This window comes from Phasianus colchicus, chromosome 8, assembly GCF_987193195.1.
Source record: "Phasianus colchicus chromosome 8, bPhaCol1.hap1.1, whole genome shotgun sequence".
In the NCBI taxonomy this organism is placed as follows: Eukaryota; Metazoa; Chordata; class Aves; order Galliformes; family Phasianidae; genus Phasianus; species Phasianus colchicus.
In genome coordinates this window covers 2,534,895-2,559,540 of record NC_143443.1, presented here as the reverse complement: position 1 = coordinate 2,559,540, position 24,646 = coordinate 2,534,895, and the positions used below count along the sequence as shown (strand labels likewise).

Here is a 24,646-nt window from a genome sequence, read left to right as displayed (position 1 = left end):
GTGGCTTGTCATTTCAAATACAGTATTGAACACTTTTGTCAGGACTGAAGAAGTCACGAGGATGTGAATCTAATTAATTAACTAATTAATAATGAAGGGAAGTTCTAATATAATGAGTCAATTCTTGGGATTTTGAGTAACAACCTCATATAGAAAAAAAGGGATTGGTACAAATATCCTGTCACTGTTAGCTTGCATACTGTAATAGGACCCTGAAGACAGCTGTTTTGGGAGAACAGATACCCATTAGAGAACAATTGCAGGGCAGCAGCTTGAATGGTAGCCAGAACCTGCAGATGGAAACTTCAAATAAATAAATAAATACTGTTGTAAAAGGTAACCAACATAAATAATGCAGGGAATGCATAATATGTTGCTCATTGTTCAAACCAGCAAGGAAACGTGCTTCTGCATTCTGAGCAATCTAACTGATGGAGCAGCTTTGCAGTGAGGTCTGCTATGAGGGAACTGGAGTTGGCCTCCTGGGAATTTGCAGAAGTAATGTCAGGGCTCCTGTAAACAGCAAAGACTACCATCTGCACAATTATTATGTTGAATGGTACTTTATGCCTCTCATTTACTGTAACAAGAACTACTTTCGTTCATCCTAGACGAATCCTTTAACCCTTTATGAAGATAAATGCAGGAGGAAGGGGAGAGAGAGGGGATGGAGAATAACGTTTGTGTTTATGAATGCATGTGTTGAAGTGCTAAAGGATAGGCAAATGTAGAGAGTCATCCCAGGAGCAGCTTCAGCCGTGGGATAGCATTTGCTTCAGGCTTTCGACAGACTTATCCTGCCAACGAATGTTTTCTGTTTCAATAGCAGCATGATGATGATGTGGGACACATCAAGCAGCAAGCTGGAGGTTCCTTACTTTCAACCAAAGGAGATGGTTTCTTATCAAAGGAATTTTCACTGAGTAATGCTAGTCAAGACGTGTTTCCTTCAAGACCAGCCCTCCAACAGAATGCTGAGTCTCATGCAGCAGAGAACAGCATCACTGCTTTGCTGAGACAAGTCACACATCCAGTGGATGTGTGGACACATCCATCCTCCGGTGGAGGAGGATTGGTCTTTTTAAGAAACAAACAGCAAAACCCTGGAGAATATTGATGTCAAAGCAACAACTGATAGTTTTGTGTGGGAAAGAAAACAACGCTGGAGTTGATTCAATTCTGCTAATTATGAAGTAGAAAACTAAACTCATTAGTCGAAGCTTAGTGTCAAAACTGCCTGCTGTTCTACTCTGTGAAGAAAAATAATTTAGCACTTGGACACCAAGGACCAGAAACCTCCTGTGAGGACAGAAAAATAAGAGTGATAAGTATGATGTCCCAGTTTTTGAAAAGAAATGGTATTTCCCCTTTTGCGAGTAGTACTTTTCCCTAAAAAGGTGATTTACAACTGGTTTTCATCGTGAGATCATAAAGTATTTCATTATCCCAATAACGGTCTCTAATCACGTTACCTGCAATCTCTTTAGCTTTAGAATAGCCAGTCCTCTTGCCTCTATTAGCTGTAAACTGAGTCCTGTAGCTCCTTCCACATGAACTCCTCAGCTTATTCCTGAACCAGCAACATTTCCCATCGGCAAAGCCTGGCATCCTCAGGCTTAATCAGCTTAAGCCCTAACCCAGGAGCACCTTGTGGGTTCAGTGCTGCGTGTAATCAGCTTTCGTTGTGGGGGCTCAGTTCCTGAGCCCTGGTGCTTGTCTCCAGCTGCCAAGCTGTGAAGCAGTAACCCTACGGCAGCGCTGGTGGCCTCTGCAGTCCCAGTGACTGTGCTCTTTCATGGCCATGCTCCTTCGTTGCTGCCTCGCTCTTTCATTCTTACAGCATAGGCAGGCAATGATAGCCCTAACTGCACTTCAACTCTAATCCCTGTTTAACTTGGTGACTTTTTTCACCTCTCCCTCTCCATGTAGTCAAGCTGACTTTGTAGGAGATTCCTTTCTTTATCAAGGACTTTCCCTATTCTATAAACATTTACTGTAGGAAGGCATTAAAATGATCAGTGTAAAATAATTATGGTATTTTTGTACTATTCTCCATTCCCTTCCTACTTGATTTGTTCTTTGCATCACTGCTGTGCAGTTAGGCATTATCAAGAAGATATATATATGTGTGTGTGTGTGTTAATTTTCAGCTCTCTTGTACTATGGGATATTGTGCTGAAATTAGAGAAATTGACTTAGAAACCCCCGTTATTAATGGTTATTGATAAACATTCTGATGGTTTTGATGTGGGAGTGAAGTTGCTGGAAAAAGTGTGTCGTAAACCAAAGAACTGACATTAACAGATAAAGGAGCAGACATTGATCTTCCCCATGCGAAAAGCCATTGTGAAATGAAATTTTTAAACACATAGCTCAGTTGTGAAATCTCTTGTCTGGTGAATTTATCTGATTTGTTTTTTTTGCAAGGTTTTCCTATTACTGTGTAAATAACTGTAGTGCATAATTGAGCTGACCTGACTTAAAGGAAAGGATATATATATATTTTTTTTCCTGCTGTCTGGCAGTTTGATTTGTCTGGGAATCAGTTTTGCCACCCTGTCCGATGCTACTGGGTGCTCTCAAACCCATTCCTGTTCTCTTTTGAGGTAGCAAGAAGCAGAGTATGAGTAGTGTGGAACTGTCAGGGTGTTTTGACAGTGCTGTCACAAGATTTCACCATTCTTGAGGGCAAGTCTTGCCCTACAGAAGCTTGCTTATGGGCGAGAGTATCCTTGTTTGTGACAAAAATGGCTTTGTTCTTACAGAGTTGAGAATATTTTGATTAGTTCTGCAGTAACATCTGGATCACTACAGTTTCTTCACTCAAAGTAGTTCTTGCACATGAGAATGTGTTCTTGCAGTGCTGTTTCTTATGGGTGATGCATGCACTTGAGTCTGGCTCTCCACTTGACCTTAGGGCTCAACTTCTTGAGCCATATATTTACCCTATGTCCATCTTCTACATTTTCTCCTTTAAAACTGTGAAGAATAAGATACTGGTGCTTTGCTGCTAACATAGCATCACAGTGCAAGCTAGCCAGCCAGCAGCACTAGTAGCTTAAGATCATTGGACATCTCTTTTGAAGCAGTTTGTATTCTTACACACGCTATTACAAGTTTGCTGATAGGCCCCATATTTTACTTATGCATTGCACATTCACGCACCCCAACAGTTAGGCTTCTAGCACATGCTTTTGCACATAAATAGGATCATTATTTGAAGGTAATCTGGTTTACAGATATTCTCAGTTAAGTAGCTGCAGCTCTAATTTGAATGGTCAGACTGGCACCTCAGCTCTCATTAGCATGTTCAACCGTACTGCTTCCTGAGCTATTGCAAGGCACCTCCAATAACCCAGGTTGTTCCTCCTGATTCTGCTGTGTATTTTTAGAACAGAGAGCCCCAGGTTCTTTGTGATGGTTTCCTGCTCTGTAATGTCACCTTTTAGATTGCATCCCTGGAGGAAGTGTAGTAATCTGTGTTTCCCAAAAGAAACGCGAGACAAAGGAAAGGGAAGAAAAGCACGTTTGAAAGGGAATTATGAACTGTTAGAAAGCAGGTGCCAAGAAGGGAATTCCTACATGGAAACTATAGTCAGCCCCAGCAGATTTTGCAGTTTTGACTTCCCAGAAGAGAGCTGGCAGCCAAATCTGCTGAGACAGTGGTTCCTCAATCAGTGGGTGCTCCTCCTTTGGGTATGGTGCTGTTGCATTATTGAGTCTATTAGAAGTGTGTGTTTCTGTCCGCACTTTAAATCGATTACTTTAACTGTTTTTATTTAATTTAGTCTGAGGCCTTGATGTTTCTTTGTTGAATCCTTCAATGATTATTTTCATGGTCGGTGAGAAAGTCCTCCCAAACCTGAGTATATTTCCACAATAAGATTCAGTAACACAGTGACCTTTCAGTCCCAAGGAGAGTGCCTGCTTAAGAGCTGTTCAGCTGCCTGCTTTGGTGCAGATTGACATTTGCAAAGTTGATAAGTTGGGTTATTTGGATGTAAATCAACAGGGAAGGAAAAACAACCTCAATGGTTATGATAGCAGAGTCCACTTTTCCTCTAGCTGCTAGATAATGTATCACATAAATTCACCATCAATGCATAATTTAAATGATGGCTACTACCATGTACCAGCATAGAGGTGTGAAAAAGGAGACAGTGAAAATACTGAAAGATTTGATATATTTCACAAGGAAGAAAAAAAAATGCCAATCATTGGGTTTGCTGGTTATGCTTTAAAGCATCTTTGCAACCAGCTGTCTGTCTTGATAAGTCAGTATCATATATAGGGATTAGAAACAGGCCTTCCAGTGTGAGTCATCATGAATTCTAATCAGGATGTGCTAGCATCTGATAGAGATTTTTTTTTTCTTTATTAGCACTGCCCTTTGAAGAACCTACATCTTTTCCTACGCTTTTCTGATAACCGCAGGGGTCAGCAGTTCCCTCCCACCAGCCATAGCAGCAAGCATCCTGCCTGCACTCCCTGTTCTTAGCATGGCCTAAGCGTCTTTCAAATCCATAGAAATTTATTCCTGACATAAGCAGGATCACTGGCATGCACGGTAGTTTTAACCTGAGAACAAGTCTGCTGAGGCTCTGAAGAAGTTTGCAGGAAGGTCTGTATCCTTTATTGCACAGAGGCATAGCAGTAACCCTAGAATAAAGGTGCACAGTCTTGTATAACATTGAGTTGAGAAGAAGAACACAAGATCGTGATCTTTCTGACACTCTAATGCTTTCCCAGGGTTTGAATGGATCTGTCATTTGTTTTGAGACGCTCAACAGTGCTAGCATAGGCTTTGCTTCTGTAAATATCAGTGCTTCAGAGCAGCACTTAAACCCTTCCAGACACTGGAGAGCCTTCAGCAGCAAGGCATACAAATTCCCTTAGGAAAATGACAAAGCTGGCTTGGGTTCAGCTCACAGCGTTCATGTTTTATGACAGCGTGGCCCCACTGAACAATCTCATACTCTCTTATTCTCCATCGTTCTGAACTTTTTGGAGATGTGCTTCTTTTAGAGAAGACTCTGGGGAGACCTCATTGTGGCCTTCCAGTACTTGAAGGGAGTGTATAAAGAGGAGGGGGAACGGCTGTTTACAGGGGCAGATGGTGATAGGACAAGGGGGAATGGTTTTAAACTGAGACAGGGGAGGCTTAGGTTAGATATTAGGAGGAAGTTTTTCACCCAGAGGGTGGTGAGGCACTGGAACAGGTTGCCCAAGGAGGTTGTGGATGCCCCATCCCTGGAGGCATTCAAGGCCAGGCTGGATGTGGCTCTGGGCAGCCTGGTCTGCAGGTTGGCGACCTGCACATAGCAGGGGGTTGGAACCAGATGATCACTATGGTCCTTTTCAACCCAGGCCATTCTGTGTTTCTATGATATGATTCTATGTGGACATATTGTTAAAGCCATCATTGCTGTTCTAGACAAATTAAAAGCTTCATTTAGAGGCTTCCCTGCTTATCCTGTGCTTCTGACTCTCAAGACCCAGTGTCTAATTCAGCATGGGTGTTTTATTAAATGTGACTGCTTATAACATACTGACTTTGAAAGACCTACTTCTTCTGAATTATTTACAGTCACCGCAAACATTGTCATCACAACCAAAGTTGGCTTCCATTGACCTAACAATCTTGTAATTTTCACATGGTTAGACCTCAGAAAATATATTCCTAGTGTTTTGCTGTTAGATAGTTCTGAGCATATATAGCCCTGTCTGTACTAGAAGTTGTTCCAAATCAAGCTAAAGCTCAGACAGAGCAGGCCATTCCTCCTGCATCCCAGAAGACCTTCAGTGTGGTATTTCTGGTATACTACATATGGAAAGATAGGAATGCTAGCCTTCATCTTTCCTGGCTATGCACATTGGTGCTTCAGGAAGGCAGATATGATATTAAGATAGGTATCCCTTTCCCCATGCTCGGCATGTTTGAGAATACTGCCTTTGATTGTCTCTTGTAGTGCTGTCATTGACTTGAGATGTTGCTGCCTGTCCATCTGTACAAGTTAGCAATAACTGCAGCACTGAAACTTCTTATGGACGATTCACAGACTCAGCTTCCTTCTGTCTGATTTTTTCTCAGACTCTTTCGGATCATCCTTAAGACCTTGCTCAAGTTGCTTTCTGCAGCATGATGGTATGTGATGTGGGCTTTGTCCTCTCTGCCAGGCTATGACAAGGCCATTCTGTGTGCCATTCATAGGCAGGTGTGGAGGAATTCATACCCAAAAGTAGTTCCAGAGGTAGCCCTGAACTTTTACCGGGTCTGAGCCTTACCTTACTTGCCCTTCTCTTGAAATATTACTAAGAATGGAAAAGCAGCAACTTAGTATATTTGCTAAATAGGTGATAGGTTCTCCTGGAACATTCCGACACTTGTATAAATCCAGGCTGTCCCCCTGTCCCATCACTGGAACATATAATTAAGTGTCTAGAAAAAGAGCCTATACACATATATATTAATCATTGGCAAGTCTCTATCCTAAACATCAAGGCATAGCCAGCACCGTCTCCTTCATTCTCCGTGACCTGCAAGTCAGCAGAGTGAAACAGCCCACTGCCTTTTATTAGCTGCAATGCACTGGGCATGACAGCTAAATCAAATGCCAAGTTTGGGAGAGCAGTAATTCAGCTCTTGATTGAGTAATGTACCAAATGTGTCATCCCTGTCCTCCAGAGAAACGTGACCTCGTCAGAGAATCTGTCTTGCTGCGCCTTAAAATGAAAGGTGTTTCCTTGGAGGTCGCTGGTTGTTCAGGGGTCCGGACCCTCACCACCACCTCTCTCTGTTTCCATAGTTTTCAGCAGTATGGCTTAGGAACTGGAGAGAAAATGAGAGTCCCCATCTATGCTAGCCCCACAGCCTCACATGCACATACGGTTATTGTTGTGATGAGCCGCCTTCAAAGCAGAGAGAGAAAACTGGTTTTAAAAGTTCTTTCATCACTGATAGTTTGGGTAGCTTTGGTTTTTTGTGTTTTTTTTGCCTTTTATTTTTTAAGTGAGAAAGTTAGTCTTGAAGAAATCTTATTTACTTCTTCGTTGTGGCTTTGTGAGTTGCCCTAAGCATTTCTGCTTCGGCACGACCTGCCCTTGCCCCTGCTCGTGAAACCTTCCTCCTTTTCACAAGGAAATGCTGTGGATGAAGAGTTACCATCTCCCCCCGTGCTGTGCTTTGAAAGCAAGCATTGCTCAGACAGTTCATTGAGATCAGGACTGGCTTCAGCTACTGAACTATGTGGGCTGCAGTAAGATCTATCTTACTTGTGTGTTTGATGTGTAAGCTGCATCAAACCCCCTGATGTTGTTGCTCCCTTCTGCGTACAGGTACTTCTGCTCTACTGATATCCAACTTTGCAAGCAGAAACTATCAAACCTGGCACTATGTTGCCTTTGAATTTGAAACTCAGATCAGCCTTTAACATCAGGTTATGGCATCAGGCTTCCTAATGACAGCAGTTTCAAAAGCGCGTTTTTAATACGTTCCAAACAACAGCCAGAGATGAATTAGGAAGTGCAGAGCTCAGCTGCGTAAGAGAGACCATCAGGAACTGCCTTTTCTGATGATTATTTCCATTAGATTGACAGATTTATTTGTTTCCTTTCTTACTTTACCAAAAAAATGCAGCCAGGTGTGCGGAGGAGCTGGTTGCTCAAAGGCAAGGCTACGAATGGCTGGAGCTGAGGGCAGCTCACAAAGCAGGAGATTATCCTGCCTTGAATAGGAATGTACTTAATTCAACATCTCATTCAGCATGTTCTGTTGTCCTTTTTTTCCTTTCAGCTTTCTCTTTTGAAATGTTAAAAGGCAAAATGCACCAAAGTAAAACACAAGCAGAAAACACTTGAAAAATAAAACTGGTAAAGGTGTCTTTGACATTGAAGGTGATTAAGAACAATTTAGACAATATTTTCCATGCTTCTGGTAGCCCTACAGGAAGGCTCTGCTGTGATGTATAGCACTGATTTTAGGACAAACCGTGGTGGTGTTGGAACAGAATTGTGAAATTGTTCTACAACAACTGCAAAGTTCATGTTTCTTGCACATTTGGGATGAAGAAAGGTACAGTTGTGACTTATCAGGTGTAGGGGAACTGTCAGGTGGTGGCTTAAACTGGTGATTGAGGCACCTGGTGAAGGGGTGAGGCTGACCCAAGGAATGCAGGCAGATTGCTTGCACCTGTGCTCCCCAGGTGACCAAAAGGGCTGGACTCTATGACTCTATGATTCTATTCTATGAGTCACAGTAGGGCCCTCCAGGGCTCATATGAGGGTCAGCCACTGAAAGGAGAGCATTGCTTGGGCTGCTTGCTGAGGAGTGCTGTGTGGCTGGAGAGCTGCATCACCAATTGGGTGAGTTCAGTTCTTTTTTCTGTATGTGACTATTTATCTACCTGTGAATACTTTGCCTGGTATTGTCAGCAGCCTGTCAGAAGCAATTTTGCTTTTTCTTTAGTAAGAAATCAAGATGGCAGAATACAGCCTCATGCTTAGAAGTTATCTTATACATTATGCTCTCTTGGAAGTATTTTGTTTGTTTGTAACCTACTTTGTGAGGCCAGTAGCTCCACTGCTATCATTGTAACCATTTTGCTGTCTTCTTACCTTGTTGCTCTATTCCTTTTTGTCCCTTCCTTGTTTGTTATTAGCTATAGCAGGAGATTGATAGGGGTAGGTGCTTTGGGTGCTGGTCTTTGAAAGGGAGAAGCATTAAAATATTACCAACTTCTTGTTCTGACATTTTCTCAGGTTCACATAGATCGAGGGGTATCATATGTATTGAGTGAAATCTACGTAACAGATCTACATTAATCATAACTGCAGTGTGAGTGCAGAGTGCGTTTCCTTGTCTCCTTTGCACATGTAGCAGTAAGCTTTGGCAGGTGTGTTCAAGAAATGTCTGGATGAGGTGCTGTGAGATATGGTTTAATAGTTTGTGGGAGCAATAGGGATAGGAGGATGGTTGGGTGAGATGATCTTGTAGGTCCTTTCCAACCTTGTTTTTATGATTCTATGGAAGGACTTATGAAAACCACATTCTGACTTTCTGTGGTATGCTTGGTCGCCTCTTTTCATCCTTGTACAGGCAGGATGTGGTAAGGTGCTGGTATCTTATTTATTCAGCTGTAACAGCAAGGTTGTGCCTTCTTTCCATTGGCCAGTTTGCTTTGAGTGGATGTTCTGCTTTTTCTCAGAGGCCTGAAAGCCAGTGTATGTTCAAGCTGTGTGCACAGGTGGGACTGTAGGAGCTGCAGCTGCTGGAGGGGGAGGGACAGCTCAGCTTTGCAAACCCCTCTAGAGAGGGGAAAAAAGCTGAATCTAAGTAGGGGCTAAAATCAAGTTATTGAGAAATAACCCCAGTTTGGGAAGACAGAGCAGTTGTTCTCCCTTCCTACATGACTGCAGTTTTATATTGGGCTGTGGGCAGGCTGGGTTTTTGGGTAGCTCTGACAGGTAAAGCCATCTCTGTTTGCTTACTTTTCTCTTATAGGGTTGGCTGTTTTCAGGTTAACTCTGGTTTGTTTTTTTATCTGCTGTTCATAATGCTTGCCTTTGGAAAACTATTTGTCTTTACTCACAAGCTGAGTTCTTCACATCTTAGTGTTCCTTATTGGTGGGATATTGTTGGACCATTCTCCCCTGTCCACATTGGTGCTATGTCCAGGGCTGGCCACGTTGTCTCACAAAAGTGCTTCTCCTGAGCAGGGCCTGAAGTTGCGCCTCTGCTTGGTTTGTGCTGCTCCAACTTGACTCAGATGTTTCATTGCAGTGTACAGTCATCATCTTCTATACTCTGTATCTTCCCAGCATCTCTGTACTGAGCAGCCACATTCCTGTGCACTGTGGGGCATTGCTCCTTATTAGGCACAGGACCTGATGCTCATCCATCTCACAGGCTGTCTGGTGAACAGAGTGGGTCAAAGTAAGAAATCTGAGTGGAAAGGAGCAAAGTACTTGTCCACTGAAAATGTGAAACGCCTTCATTTGGATGCCAGATTTGTTATTTTTTCTTTCTGTTTATTTACAGTAATATTTTAACTATTCTGTATTTCCTAGTTGAAGTAAAATGTTTATAGAATGAGCTCTCGTTCTTACTCTAATCATAAAAAAACAAAACAAACCTCTTTGAGCAAATGGCTTGAAATACATTGCAACACTATTAGAGCTCCTATTATACACTGCAACATGATTAGGAGCTTGTTGCCAGTGCCATCAGCTTCCTCAAGGCACTGGGTCATTCTGCGTACTGCTATGGGGGGGGCGGGGAGGGGAATTCATGCCTGGCACCAGGGAATAAAACCCTGGGTTGAGCCCAGAGGCAGGCAGTGATCCCTTACCTTGCTGTTTTGGCATCGCCATGGGTGGATCTTGCAAAAATTGTTTGCATGGACATCAAGAGATCAGCTTTTTTAAAGCTGTGTGCGCTCAGGGAGTGGCCTCGAAGTGCTGGCAATTTCTCTGTTTGGAGATGATTACTCTGGAGGCAGTGAACCTGAGTTTGCTGTCTGTACCCCAACCAGGCCTGGGTGCTGAGAGGTAGTGTTCTATGGGATGGCTGAGAGGCAGGCAGGTGCTGGTGCCTGCAGAGCAGCTGGAGGGGATTTGGGCAGGCAATACACTGCTAAGAGTGATGAGGTTGTGTTGGTGCTTTGTCCTAGTACTGATGGCAGGGGTTCCCATCCAGTCACACAATAACAAGGTGCAGGTAGTTCTTGCATACATGTGGAGAAATGGATAGGTTGTGAAGAGCTGCCTCTGAGAAACAGCCATTACCAGATTGAGAGCTTGTGGGTTAAAAGAAGAGACCAGCCCAAGAAAGACTTCTGGCGTTCAGTGTCTACCACAGGCCTCCTGGTCACGGAGAGCATGTTGGTTAGATCTTACTTGAACTACGAGAGGCATCACCTGTCAGGATGAGAGCCTGTGAGAATGATTTCAACCACCCAGACATATGCTGAGAAAACAAAATAGTGAGCTGAAAACAATCTGCTGGATTGAACTGAGGATAACTTTGTGGTCCAGGTATTGGACAGACCAGAAACAGCTGAGATGTTACTGGACCAGCTGCTCACCAGGGCCCCTGCCTCGTGCCAGACGAGGAAGACATGGAGGAGTTGAAGCAGATCCTGAGGAGAGCCATGAAGATGCTCAGAGAGCTGTAGTATTATGAAGGAAAGGCTGAGGGAGCTGGGCTTGTGTAGCTAAGAGAAGAGAAGGCTCTCGAGAAATCTCACTGTGGCTTTCCAGTAGTTAAAGAGTGTTTATCGGGAAGGAGACAAACTTTTTACTTAGCCTGATAGTGATAGGACAAGACTGAATGGTTTAAAACTAAGAGATGAGATTGAGGTTAGATGTTAGGAGTTAATTCTTGACTCAGGGGATGGTGAATCCCAGGCCTAGGCTGGGAGAAGCTGTGTATGCCCTCTCTCTAGAGGCATTGAAGGCCAGGTTGGATGGGGTGCTGGACAGCCTGGTCTAATGGCTGGCAACCAGCCTGTAGTAGGGGGGTTGGAACTAGATGACCCTTAAGGTCTTTTCTAATGTAAGCTGTTCTATGATGCAGGGATTATAGTTTCAGTTGTAAATCATAGTGTGTGAAGACAGAAGTTCATTTTGCTCTGATGAAACATGTGGGACGTTAATGCTGATGGTGGAAGAGGGTTTGTGAAGCCTTACCTGATCCCTTTCAGTTACCTCACCTCTCACTCTTTATTTATTTATTTCTAATGACCACAGTGACTGTGCTTACTAGGAGCTTCTCAGGTGATTTGCTACTGAGAGGCAGAAAATAGATTTGGCACTGTTTCAAATTTTTTGGATTAAATGTTTCCATTTGCTAATGACTTACCTCCTCCTCATTATGCTAGCAGTAGATTCACAGGAGCCTTTCTGATTTAGCAGCGGCCTGCGTAGCCAAATTGTTTTCTGCTGCAATGCAGCTTTATTGCTATTGTTGTTTTTTTTTCACTTAATTTTCTGCATAACCAAATGTGCAAGATTTCTGTGGTAAAAGACCATGAAATAGAGCAAATCTCTCTGAATTCTCCCAGCTGCCGCTGCTGTTCTCTGCAAGGAGTCGCAGGGCAGCAGCTGGAAGGAGGCCTGGCGGGCTGAGAGAGGGCCGAGCTGATGTAAGAAGGCAGTGTTGGGCTTTATTCCTGTGGATGCAATCTGAAAAGTGCTGCCTTCGGATTCTGAAGGATCAGGATTTTGTGATCTCACCTGTGGTAGGTTTCAACTTCCTGTCTGGCAGGACGGGAGTCTTCACTGCTGTACTCAGCTTCAGTCTTTCAGTATGAATTTCCACAAGTTTATTCTTGCTAGCGGGGCCTCTTTCCCCCAGGTTCTGCATCATGAGGTGATGTGTGTAGTCTGAATGACTGGGAGGGACGATGCAGAGAAAGCCAAGCCTGTGACCTCCTGGTGCAGGTGGTTCTTACGTACCAAGCTGAAATTTGTGTGCAAAACTGCATATTTGAAACATGAACATTTATATTTGCGCGTTTGGTTTGAGTGAAAATCTGCTTTGTTACTGCTGGAATGCAGCACAGCTCTGGGATTACTCCCAAAGGAGCAAGTTGTAAACAGATAGAGAAGCTGGATCCTTTAAAGGAACTTAGTTTGTGTACAATTACATGGCTGTTTTCCAGTGCATGAGAGAGCAAGCTGTGTCCTCTGCCTGCATGCTGTTCTGTGATCAGCTTTTGGAGGTGCTCTAATTCAGTGTGCCTGGGCAGTTTGTTCAGCATGAGGAAGCCTGCGTGCCTGGGGGAGGCAGTGACTGGCTTGCAGTCAAGCAAAAGATTTCTGTAAGCAAGAGTGTTAATGAGGTTACAGAGCAGTAGAGGAATTACTAATTGTGCCTCCCAGGCAGCCCTCTTGTCTGTTCATCACCTGCAGACGTGCTACTGCTGCCATGGGGAAGGTGAAGCCCAGCACCTCTCCACGGTCCCCAGAGCAAGATGTGGTCTTTGATCTCAGAAGCAGCGCAGCCACTTGTATCAAGAACACAACTTCTGTGTGATTCAGATTACATCTGAGATGTGCTGGGTAATGAGAGACTCTGATTGGCATTCATTAGTTGGGACAGCACCAGCCTTCCTGCTTAAATCGGGGATTCAGCCTCTCATCCCTCTTCGTTCTTTGTGGTTGGTAGGGGAGAGTTTTGTAAGCCATTCAGCCTTTGATTTAATCTTTTTGAAGAGTACTTACAGGCAACTGAGAAATCAGTGTAAAGCTGCTTAGTAAAATAGAAGCAGCCTTCTGAATGGAGGATCTCGTGACAAATGCCATGTAACCTTTTTTAGCTTTAAAGAATACGAACTCTGATCCCAGAAGATCCTGAACTAGCAGCGCTTCCATCCTCAGAAATAATGAAGTATACACCCTGAGTATATGTACTGTTGGTACACACAGCTGGAGGTATCTGTGCTCGCTGTTGGAAGTCTAACAACATTTACAGCCTGCCCAGGGCTGCCTTGACCCAAAGCTACTGCTACAAGGTCTTGACACAACCTGTTTCTTCTTTCCCCCTTTCTGAGATATCTTTTTTTAATCACAATAGGTTCTTTCTCGCCTTTTGTATTTGCTTCTGTCTTTTATTTTCACTTTTGACTTCTTGCTTTTGTGCACTGCCATACCTGTTTATTTCTATGGAAAGAAGTCTGTAGGCAGAGTGCTGCCACCAGGAGAGGCTTTCTCCAAGAGAAAAGGGGTTCTTCCAGGCTCCGTCAGCAGCGCTGCTTCCCATCACAGTGATGTTAGACTGATATAGGTAGAATTTTGCAGACTTCAGGGAAGCATTAGTGAAAATCATCATTGAGGATGTACCTGTAAGTGCTTGATTTTAGAAGTCCAAGAGATATCCATTTTATTTTTTCAGTTAGAATTAAGGTAACTTTGGCTGTTGAATTGCCTAATTTTTATTTTTTTTTTCACCATTTATTCAATTGCTTAAAGCAGAAACTTAGCTTTGGGCCTGATTACGTTTTTTTTCCAGGTGTTTGCTAACAGGGTTTGCATATATCCATCTGTTTTTGTGAATGCGTGCAGGTTTGTGGGCTGTATGAGGAAACTGCTGTTTAGTGGGCTTTGTAACAAATTGAGTCAAAACTGTTTTCCTTTTTGGCTTTGTAGCAAGTGTTGGAAGATTTGTAAGTTCACGTAGCAGCCCAGAATGCTCCTTCTGACCCAGCACAGACCTCCTCTTTTGCTGTCTGTTCCATTTCGCTAAGCTCATGCTGTTTCTGTGGAAGTGTCTGAATTATCTAAGTGGATCTTAGTAAATGCACAAAGGTTTGTGGTGATAGAAAACAGCCGATGTTACTGTTGAGCTTTGTCTGACGCTTTCAGAAAAAGATTTGGAGGAAACAAATGGACCTTATAAAGTTGGTACGGTCTGGGGTGCAGAGTTGTTGTGCTAGGAAGTCAATGGCAAATGGCTTATTGGTATGTCCCTCCCTGCTGCCCCCCTGTGCACCTTAGTCTTGCTTTTAGGATGGAGCAGTTAGGGATTAATGTTAGCAAAATTAGTTGCGTTCCGTGAAACGAGCATGGGTAACATCTTCCCAATTTTTCATCCCTGTAGGACATCTCTCTGTGACAGTGCAGCATACTTTGATGGAGTATGAAGAGGGCTCAGAAGTTCACGTAAGTCTGTGTGTTACAAATGCAAGTGTGTTTTTGACGTTTTGAGAGCATTGAGGAGTTTAGATGGGGTGATAGCACGTTGCTGACTGCATTCTGTGGTATCTTTGGAGGTGTTTGGAGGGGCTTTAGGTACTGCAGGGATGGAGCCTGCTTTCCCACAGCCCTGGTTAGGGCAGGCCAGGAGGCCTGCAAGGTCTGTGGGTGCCCTCAGGGCCCTAACGTCAAGCAGTCAAGTGTTAACACACACTTTGAGCTCTTGGTCCTTAACGTTCTTAGATGCATTTAGATGCAGAACATCTGTTCTGCATTCCAAAAATAAGCAGAATATTGATGCATGGTGAGGACAGATCTACTTGTGATAATTGCATTGCTGATTTCAGATATGTAAAGCCATAGGAAGTTACTAAAGCGTAGCTGAAATGGTATAATGGTAGGCTGGCGCTGTATTGATGGCCATTTTTACTGTTCAAGATAAGGCCGAATATACAGCACCTACCCTGTTGTTTCAGTCTGATGTAGCCAATTTAAGTTAATTTTGCATATTTCTATTGGTAATAGCTTCATTGTATAAGCCATAGTGAAAAGAATAATGAAGCTATTAACAGCACGTCTTAATCAATGTCCAATATGTGCACAAAAACCCAAGTGGAATTATGAGACTACCTTCTGTTGTAGTTCCTGGATATTCTGACATGAACCTGAATGTTAGCATCATACTGTTGTAGACTGACTAAGCAAGTCAGCTTGACTTCATTTTATTTTGGCTTAGTGTGGCTTTTTGTAGGAACGAAAATGCAATGTTTGTGAGCACAATGGGCGTAAGATGGCCTGCTGCATATTTTAATTGAAGTCCAAGAAAGATGTTCAGCTTCCAAAAGAATGTCAATGGCTGGAGTCTGTCAGTGCAAAATGCAACAGAGCATAGCATTGGGGGCTGGCAAAATTCTGTTGGATTCATCTATAAATCCATATAATTACCTGGAAGGCTTTCGGTGGGAGGGAATAATTAGAGGAGATTCCAATTTCTAAAATTATATTTAATGTTCCTGGCTATTTCTGGTACTTTATTTTCTTTTATTCACTGCCCTCTAGAGGTCTTGCAAATGAAATTAGAAAAAGAGAAAACAAGGTTACAGCAGTGACTGTCTCTGGCTGGTGCAGCTATGCAGTGGCTTGTACGACCCTTGAAGGTAATAGCATAGGTGCTCCTAGAGTTAAATGAAGTTTCCCACCTTCGCTAGGAAGGAAGGAAAATATATTTACAACGGGAGAAATCCCGATTTTAACACAGCGACTGGCAGTACCAGTTTTGACATGTATAAAAGCAGCTACATGGAGTTTCAGGTGCCTGCTTTATTACAGCAGTAAGATGGCTTTAAGTTACCAGTGCATCACAGGTTTGTCCACTTATTCCTTATAACTTTTTTGCATTAAAAACACATTTTGGGGGAGAGGTTATGTATGGGCTCTCCTCTGCTTGTTTTCAGGAATTAGTTGTTTTGGTAGCTTGGATATGGCCATCAAGGATCTTCTGGGAAGGGGAAGGGAAGGGCAGGTGGGCAGCAGCATGGTGTGACAAGTAAGCCTCACTTCTTGAAGAAACTTATCTGAAGATATAAATGCTATCTCTAAAGTAAGTGAGGGTTTCAATGCAAGCTTTGCTGCACGCATCGGTGCTTGGTAGCAGCCTAAGAGATGAATATAGATGCATATTTAACTCTTTCACCCTTTGTACCCTGGAAGCTGTCTTGTGCATCCTTGGAGTCCGGTTGTTGAGCTTCCATAGCTCACTGCAGTGCACACCCTCGTGCTATCTGTGGGGATGATGATGGTGGTCACCTCAGAAGCACTTGGCTGGCCAGAACTGCCACCCTCCTGTGGAGGCATCCTGATTCATCCGTATCTCTGTCTTTAAGATTAATCATGGATCTCTGACGCTGTAATTATATAGCCACTGTGGATTTATATATGATACTTATCTCCATGATTTGTCTCTCCTGTGTACATCCATAAATTTATTTTCCCTGTTCAAGACTCGGTTATGGGTAGTTTTATGGACTCAGAATTCAACTCGAGTTCAAATTTCAATTTCGGTGCTGGGCAATTCTTCCCCAGTGTGAATTTATTCCTACATTTTAATCTGAAGTGGAGAGTATCTTATCAGTTATTGCAAGTGTACAGTAGCACAAGGAAAGCCAAGGAGATAACTGGGTTGGCTTTATTCATCAGTGCTTGCTGATCTGGTGGGCACCCAGAATCAGCTTTGTTTTTTTTTTTTTTTTTTGGGGGGGGGGGGAAACAGTTTTGATAGTTGAACGTTGAAAATTAACGTACATTGATCTGCAGCTTTGCATTATTCCTCCTAATTTTCCAGTTAATAAGGGATTTGGTGAATTGCAGGAGACTTGAGCGTTTGGAGCCATTTCTCAGAGCAGAGTATTGGCTGAATTGATTTGTCTGGAATCAGAAAGGGGTTTTGGTGTTTTTTGTGTTTTTTTTTTTCTTTGAACTAAATGGGAGCAGAATTCTAGTGAGGTTGGTTTTCTTGCAAGTTAGCTTTTCTGCTTGCTGATTTCCCTCTCGTGTATAGGTCCAGTGTATTCTTAATACTGCATTCACTGATTTCTCTCCCTGTTTGTTCTTCCTGCATTCAATATCTTGACTAGAATTGCCGATAAAACTGCCACTTTGTACTTGCAACAACCAATGACTTCTATGGCCATTAACAACTTTGGCAGAGATTGCTGAACTGGAGTTAGGTACTTCCTGTATTTTGGTGAACCTGAACCAGCCCTTGCTCCAGGGCTGGCAGCCCAGAGGTGTCCTCTGCCTGCTCTCAGCAACCCCAGCAGCAGCTTGGTTTGCTCTGGGTGCTTTTGGAAGGGCTTTATTTTTAACACTGTAGGAATTCAGCAGGTTGCCTTAGATTCTGATTAAAGCAGACTTGGTTAATAGCTCTAGGATGAAAATACAGATTTACATTGTTTAGTCAGATATTTATTTCTGCAGCTTTTCCAGCAAGTGCTGCAAACGCCTGCAGGTGTTCAGGCATGCTGCAAACCTGACAGTGCGTAGAGATATCAGACTTCACAGAGCTGTGGATGCTCAGTGCTTTACGAAGCCTATTAGCTGATCTCTTCAGTGTACGTGTTTTTATCTTTAGTGTACAGGATAACAGCGGATGGATTTATTTTCCTGCTCTGGTGGTTATGGGCTGGGTATGTGTGTAACTCCTCCCTGTTTTTTCTCACCCTTAAGGCCTGCTGGGTGAAGAAGGTAGCTCAGAAAGGCTGTGGTCATCAGCTGCTGCTTTTGTTCCTCGTCTTAGAAGCGTTAGGTTCGTGTGCACCAAGACAGTGACCTGCAGTAAACAGCAGCAAGTCCAGGTTGTCCACTAGTGGCAACTCAGAGTCAGGAGTAGAAAGCACATGATAACTACATCATCTATTTTGCACTAGCATTGATGGAAGTTGGTTGGGGTTTCTTCATTAATGTTAGCAAGCGTGTTATAGAAACAGCATGGAGTATTCAGGAATTCATAAATGCATGTTGTTTTGCTATATAAAGCATGTCATTGTCTACTTTGATGACATGAAAAATATATGCAGTGCTGAAGAGCCGTTACTTAAAAGCATTCAGTATTAAATTGAAATGGAGAGATGTCATGGTGTCTTCTGTGAGCTCATCGTCGTGCCTGGTGGTACAGCAATAGTTCAAGGCTTGGTTCTGTAAAGAACTGTTCATGACTTAATAAATACATTTCTTCTCTCCACCTTTCAGTATGTTTGAGTTTCTTTCAGAGCCTGGAAGGATAAGTGCAGAAAGACCTCATGTTACTGGGAAGCTGTGAGATATGGAGTTCTAGACTGGCCAGAGGCTTTTGCTGCATGGTACAGGCATACCTCCAGGTGTAAGTAGTGCTCAGCTGAACTCTGCAGGGCTGTCTGCAAATGCTCTCAAATGCAGGGGTAAGGATGGGGAGAGACTAGTGCTGAGCTGTGATGCACTTGTTTGTGTCCCTTGCTCAGTCTCTAGTATAAACAGAGATATATCAACAGTTGTTTTTCAAGCAGAACTGTAAAATAAATCAAACAACAGAACGAGGTGGGTATGTTGAGAGCATTATGAAGCTGTCACTCCTCTCCATTTTATTTCCTTGCTCTATTTAGAGCTTCATGTCAGCATGCGCGTATGAACAGGAGAGACAGTATACAGGCAAATGACCTAAGGAGGAATCATGTGTTGTGCTGAAACAAGTAGGCTGAAATAGCTTGCTTTTCCTTGTATCATTTGCCAGCTCTTGTTTTACGGATCTGTTTTTGTGCCTAGGCATAACCTGTTAAAACCATCCCACCCTGGATTTCTCCTGTAACGTCAAAAAGAATTGAAACACGTGCTAGAGTGACTCTGAGAGGTCCTAAGCGTTCTGATTTTGCAAGCAGAAGTGTCTCAAAGAAGCTCAAGTTCTGTCAGTTCGGTTTCTGTACTGAACTTCACCAAATCAAAGCCTTGAAAGTGTTCTTGTTTAAAGAAAAAAGATGAAAAAGCTATTGCTGGGAGCCAGGATGCCTGCAAGAGAGATGAAAGTATGAGCAGGTTATTTTGTATATTGGTTCCATGCGTTCTTCGAGATTTTAGTGTGTCGAATATTTTTAGCTGGCTTAATTACTGGTATAATCAAAGTCGTAGGGTAGCGATAGCATCCTTAGATGCTGAGTAAGGAGCAGTCTGTGTCAGATCTGTTAATGGAATGAGACGCTGATGTTGCAAGTAGCCTGCTAAGCATTTGAAGAGAACTTGCATGGTGAGTCTGGTTATTACTGAGCGTAGTGTGAAACCTTACAACCCCCTGGAGCTGGTTGTGGGTGCAGCCCACTGCATCCTTCTGGAGCATTTTGTTGCTCTGGTCTTGCTTCATGCCAATGAAGAAAGAAAAGAAACTTAACTTTCAACCCCAAGGTGATCCCAGCTGTTTAAGCAGAATAAGGGTTTTAAGTTGGTTGAAAACAGCTAAATAAGTTCAAGAGGTTTTGTGCATGGATGTTAATGCCTAGGCCAAAGAAAAGTAGAGAGGGGAAATAAGGTCGTGTGGTTGTTCTGTCAACTGACAAACACAAATATTTTGGTGTAGTCCTTCGAGTGAAGCTTCTTGTTTCTTCAGTTTAATAACTCAAAAACCTGTGACTGTAATTGGTTACTGCACAACTCATTGACGTTAGAATTTAATGTTCTGTCTATTCATTTCTGCACCTGTGAGCCACCAAGCGTGTTATTTGTGATAGATATGAAAGAACGTCTGTATTTCTCTGCAGCAGAACGTTGCTTCTGACAATCGCTGTGAGGCAGGCAACAAGGACGTGTCATTTTTAGAGGGCAGAGTCAATGCGGAGGATTTCTTTTTCCATTGTTTTGTTTCATGAAATGATGATGAAGTAGCTGAATATCGCGCAAACGGTTTTTGGAGGTGTAAAAAGAAGTTCTGCATATGGTGTTTTTCTCAAAACGTGTTTCTTTAACCGTAGCACAGAATGCAGCTCAGGTGCTGTACTGTTTAGAAGTTTTTCTTGAAGTGGAATCTCTATTTTTTAAGTTGGCCAAAATCTGTCTCATCGAGTTGCTTCTTGAATTGCACGACTCTTGCTTTTCAGCCCACGAAGTGGCAGCAGAGTGGGTTATTTTGGGAAGCTATCCCTGTTAAATACCAAAGAATTACGAACCATAATTCTGAGCAAATACAAATAGCTATTTGTGTTTTGACATCTCGCTGTGATCCTGATGTTTCAGGCTTTTAAAGTATCTAGGTGAAGGCTGCTCTACTTCTGTTGCCGTAATATTTTCCAGATTTACTGTGTATCAACCTATCTAGCAACTCCAAGATGAAATAGAAGTTTTAAGCCTCAAACAGGAATCTGAATTTTGATTTATAAAAGGTTTTGGTGTAACCCACCAAGTCCTACTAATGACATTAACTTTGTGTAGGTTAAGGGGGGGAGAGGGGGGAAAGAACACCACCTTCTTGAGCTACCTGTAACCAACTTTTTAGTTTGAGTAAATCAAGTAAATTGTTTCTTGATGTCAGCACTTTGTGTGCTTAGTAATTCTTCAGAGAACATTACAGGGAACGCTTTCCTGTAGCCTAGTGTTAACTTCTCTAATTTATTACTGTTAGCGAGCATTTTATTTCCATTTTTCACGTTGAACATCTGAGAACATGTCGGAATTGGGATTAAGTCAGAAAGCTGTGCTGTTCTGCCTCTTGTCGTGTTCTCCTTTGCTTCTGGCTGAATCTGCCTTACCGTTGGCATAGGGTGATGCCACACTGCAGTTGTGCATGGGAGTTGCAGGGAACGGGATGGCTGCTGTTGGAGGCCTCCTCTGTTCCTAAGTGTGGTGCATCTACCTTTGCTGTCCTCCCAAAAGTAGGGGTATATTCCAGGCCTCTTGCAGTGCAGATAACAATGATGTATTTAATTCTTGGTCCAGTAGCGATCATTAACAGCATTCATGCACAGCTTTTTCTTTATATCTCTCCCTATTTCAAAGGGTAAAAAAAAAAAAAAAAGCCAGAACACTTTCTGATGGCAGGTTAGGTTTTATCAAAATTCAGTTCTCACTACGGTTTAAGATTGTAAGGATCCTCTTTTGCCAACTTGCACCCTAAGCTTTCCAGAACACTGCTCAGAGTGGCAGCCTGAGTCCAATTGGTGGAAAGCATTCATGAAAGGTTCTCCTTTCTGCCTAAGGATAAGCTTATTTCTTCTTAACTTTTCAAATACTGTTTAGTATTCGTACTTATTTAGGTGCAAATAGGGGCGTTACTTTCCTAATCGTTGCTTAAAGTTTTATAACTTATGTCGGTGCCCAGGAATCATGGATACTACCTGCAAGTATGAGTTCAAGCATGAACCTTTCAGATGCGTGGGACAGCACGTGGCATGCGATCTGCTCATGTCACAAGTCATCTTCTCAGAAAACTGCTAGATTGAATTCTCTTGGTTGCAGTTGAGGAAAAAGCCAAAATTTCTCAGTTTGTTTTATTATGAGCTTAATTTTTTGTACCTCCATTGACCTTGGTTGCAATGTTTTGAGAGATTTGACTAGGCATAAGCTGCGGTCACTTAATTTTACAACGTAGGCAATGCATCAGAAGGGCTCACTGTTGAGTATTTATTTGATATTCTTCCATGCCAAAACCACGCACTGGGGCACTGCTTGATTTTACTCATGTCTGACTCTTCCATCAGTCTTTTTCAGTACCTAGAGTAGCCATCTGTCATACTGAGATAACATTTGGGCCGCCACTGAATAAGATTCATGTTGGAAAATTCAGTATAGTTGAATAAAACTGCAAGACAGGCATTTCTACTTAACTCTTTCTCAGAAAAAATACACCTGAACTGCATCCTTTGATGTACGTGTAAACCAGGATCTGCCCACTTCTGTAATCAGTGCAACTCAAATGCTTCTCTCTAATAATGACTTTCTTTCTTTTGGTAAAGGAGATTGGTGCTGATAACAGCTTTTAATTTTACCCCAGAAATTTGGGGTTATTGACTTACGTAACAAACATCAAAGATGCCTGGTACCGAGTTTTTCTTCCTACCAAATTTCTCTTTGAAGTTGTAATCAAAGCTCCGCAATTGATTTCAGCAACAGGACCAACAAGTATCCTGCATGGAAGTAAAATCTGAGATTTGGCATTAACAGATGCAAACTCTTTGTAGATACTTCTGTTTCCATTTGTTGTGATTGTCATCTGATGTAGGCCAGCATTATTCAGTCTAGCCAGCCAGGGTTGTCAGCTAGTAAATTTCTTCATCATGCAGAGGAAATTGAAGTAGATCATGTATGGGTGAGGTCTGTAATAAATTGTAATTAACACACAAAGAAGGGGGAGAAAGGAAATGATTGGACTTAGAAAATACTTTGGAAACTGCTCAATCAATCTAGAAACTTTTCCCCATGCACCAGAGAAAAGAACATGAGGAAAATCATTCATTCTTCTGCTTGAGGGCTGGTAGTTTTGTGCTGGCCTTCTGGAATGTCTGAAGTTATTTTGCAGGAATGGTGGTGGAAAGCAGCTTGCCTGCTTTCTTTGTCATCTTGTAAAAGCATTGGTTGAAGCACAGTCCTTGGAATGCAGGTCTGTATGTAGATAAGACACTTCTTGTTTTGAAGTTAAAATGAGATTGTTGCATTGTTAAGTATGAGGAGGTCTTTTTGTGTGAAGATTGCATTTGTTTAGTATATTTTTGTTTTTAAGTTAGTACTGAAGGCAGCAGTTAGGTAATGTATTTACCAGTTCTTAACAAGCATACAGAGTCTGAGGAAGCCGAACTTTGCAGAATTGAGCATTAGTGAATATTATGAAACTGCCACTGCAATACCTACACCTACTCTTCCAAATGCGGAGTAAATAGATGCATTCTTCCTTGGTGGCATTCAAAATCTTTGCTTTAAGCACCTATTTAAAAAGCTGTGGACATAGAATACCTTGGGTTGAAAAGGCCCACAATGCTCATCCAGTTCCAATCCCCTGCTGTGTGCAGGGTCGCCAACCAGCAGCCCAGGCTGCCCAGAGCCACATCCAGCCTGGCCTTGAATGCCTCCAGGGATGGGGCATCCACAGCCTCCTTGGGCAACCTGTTCCAGTGCCTCACCACCCTCTGGGTGAAAAACTTCCTCCTGATATCTAACTTGAATTTCCCCTGAGCACTGTGATGGATGATGTGTGAACATCACAAGTGTCTGGGACAGCCCAGTGACTATTAGCTGACATACGTACACTTTTACATGAAAAGCCTGCCTGTGTTCTGAAAAAGATAGCATGTCTGTTGAAAAATGATCTAAGTGTGTGGCAAGGAACAGGCAGATGTTGAAGTTGATGCTAAGCCATTGACAGTAGGAGATGCAGGAGTACTTGGGTCCTGAGCACCTGGATGAGGAAAACGATTGCCACAGAATCCCGTGTGGCTGAAAAAGTAAATTGCTGGTGCTCTGAAGTCATTTTTAGACTGGTGTGTTGACCGAGTGTCCTGTAGCAGCCATGAAGGAAAAATCTAATGCTGGACTTACTGAAAAAACAACAACAACAACAAAAGAATAGCAAGCATTATGGTAATGAGCTGTCTGTGGTGCCATTTTGGTCACTCAAAAGGACCAGTTTTTAACTGAAGATCTATTAAAAAGGAGGGGAAATAATTACAAGGAGTTGCAACAGAGGGTAAGTGAAAACTGAGTGACCCAGGTAGTAGAGTAGCACAAAATCCTGCTTCCAGGATTCCCATGGAGCAGGCAGTGCATCTATAAGACAGCAGGGTCCAAGTAAACTAGGGAAGCTGTTCTTCTAGGAGCTCGTGGAAGGTGCTGTGAAGGGAAAATCCATTGAAGGCCATTCTCTGTGGGGACACAACCTTGGCTTCAGCAAGTCTGAGCAGCAGGTGGCTGGAGATTACTGTGAGCAGGAATCGCTCAAGCTTTCTGTTGTTGCTCTCTTCCCTGGGCTTGTCTTGCAAGCACCAGGCAGAGGCAGCGCGGCATGGCAGAGTTCTCCTCTGTCCTATGCTTTGCTTTTAGTAAAGCAACTGATGTACATAAACTAGGGTACGCACAAGTTGCAAATCTTTGCTGGGCATCTTCAGCCTAGGGCTTAAATTTATCTTTTGTCGCACAGGGCTATGAGCATGTTGTTAGCAGTAGAATTTATAAGGTAGTTGTAATTGAAATGTGAGGATTTATTCAACGCAGGATTGGGATTAAAGCAAGAAAGATTCAATACAGTAACTCAAAGCTTGATGACGGTGTAGTGTGATAGGTGGGAAAGCAGTTAGAGTGATTAGAAATCCATTTGGCAAAGCACCAAGGTCTGAACATTGTGCAGTAGTGCAGGATGAAAGATAGAGCAATGAGATGATGAAGGGCTTCTTTTGATTAAACTGGGACACGGCTTGCCGTGGTAGCATACCATCTCACTAGGGATGCTGCTGTT

At 42.8% G+C, this 24,646-nt stretch overlaps 1 protein-coding gene across 4 annotated transcripts in view; it reads left to right on the top strand.

The window, feature by feature from the left end:
- PCDH15 (protocadherin related 15) overlaps nt 1-24,646 on the top strand; it is an 858,090-nt gene that overhangs the window by 447,713 nt on the left and 385,731 nt on the right. The window contains exons 1-2 of one of the 4 annotated variants that reach the window (XM_090144725.1): nt 7,596-8,361; nt 14,597-14,658. The gene's annotated coding sequence lies outside the window, so the exon portion shown is untranslated. Of the gene's footprint in view, nt 1-7,595; nt 8,362-14,596; nt 14,659-24,646 lie in introns of those variants that run through there. The other 3 variants (XM_090144724.1, XM_031602523.2, XM_090144727.1) reach the window with 3 other exon arrangements.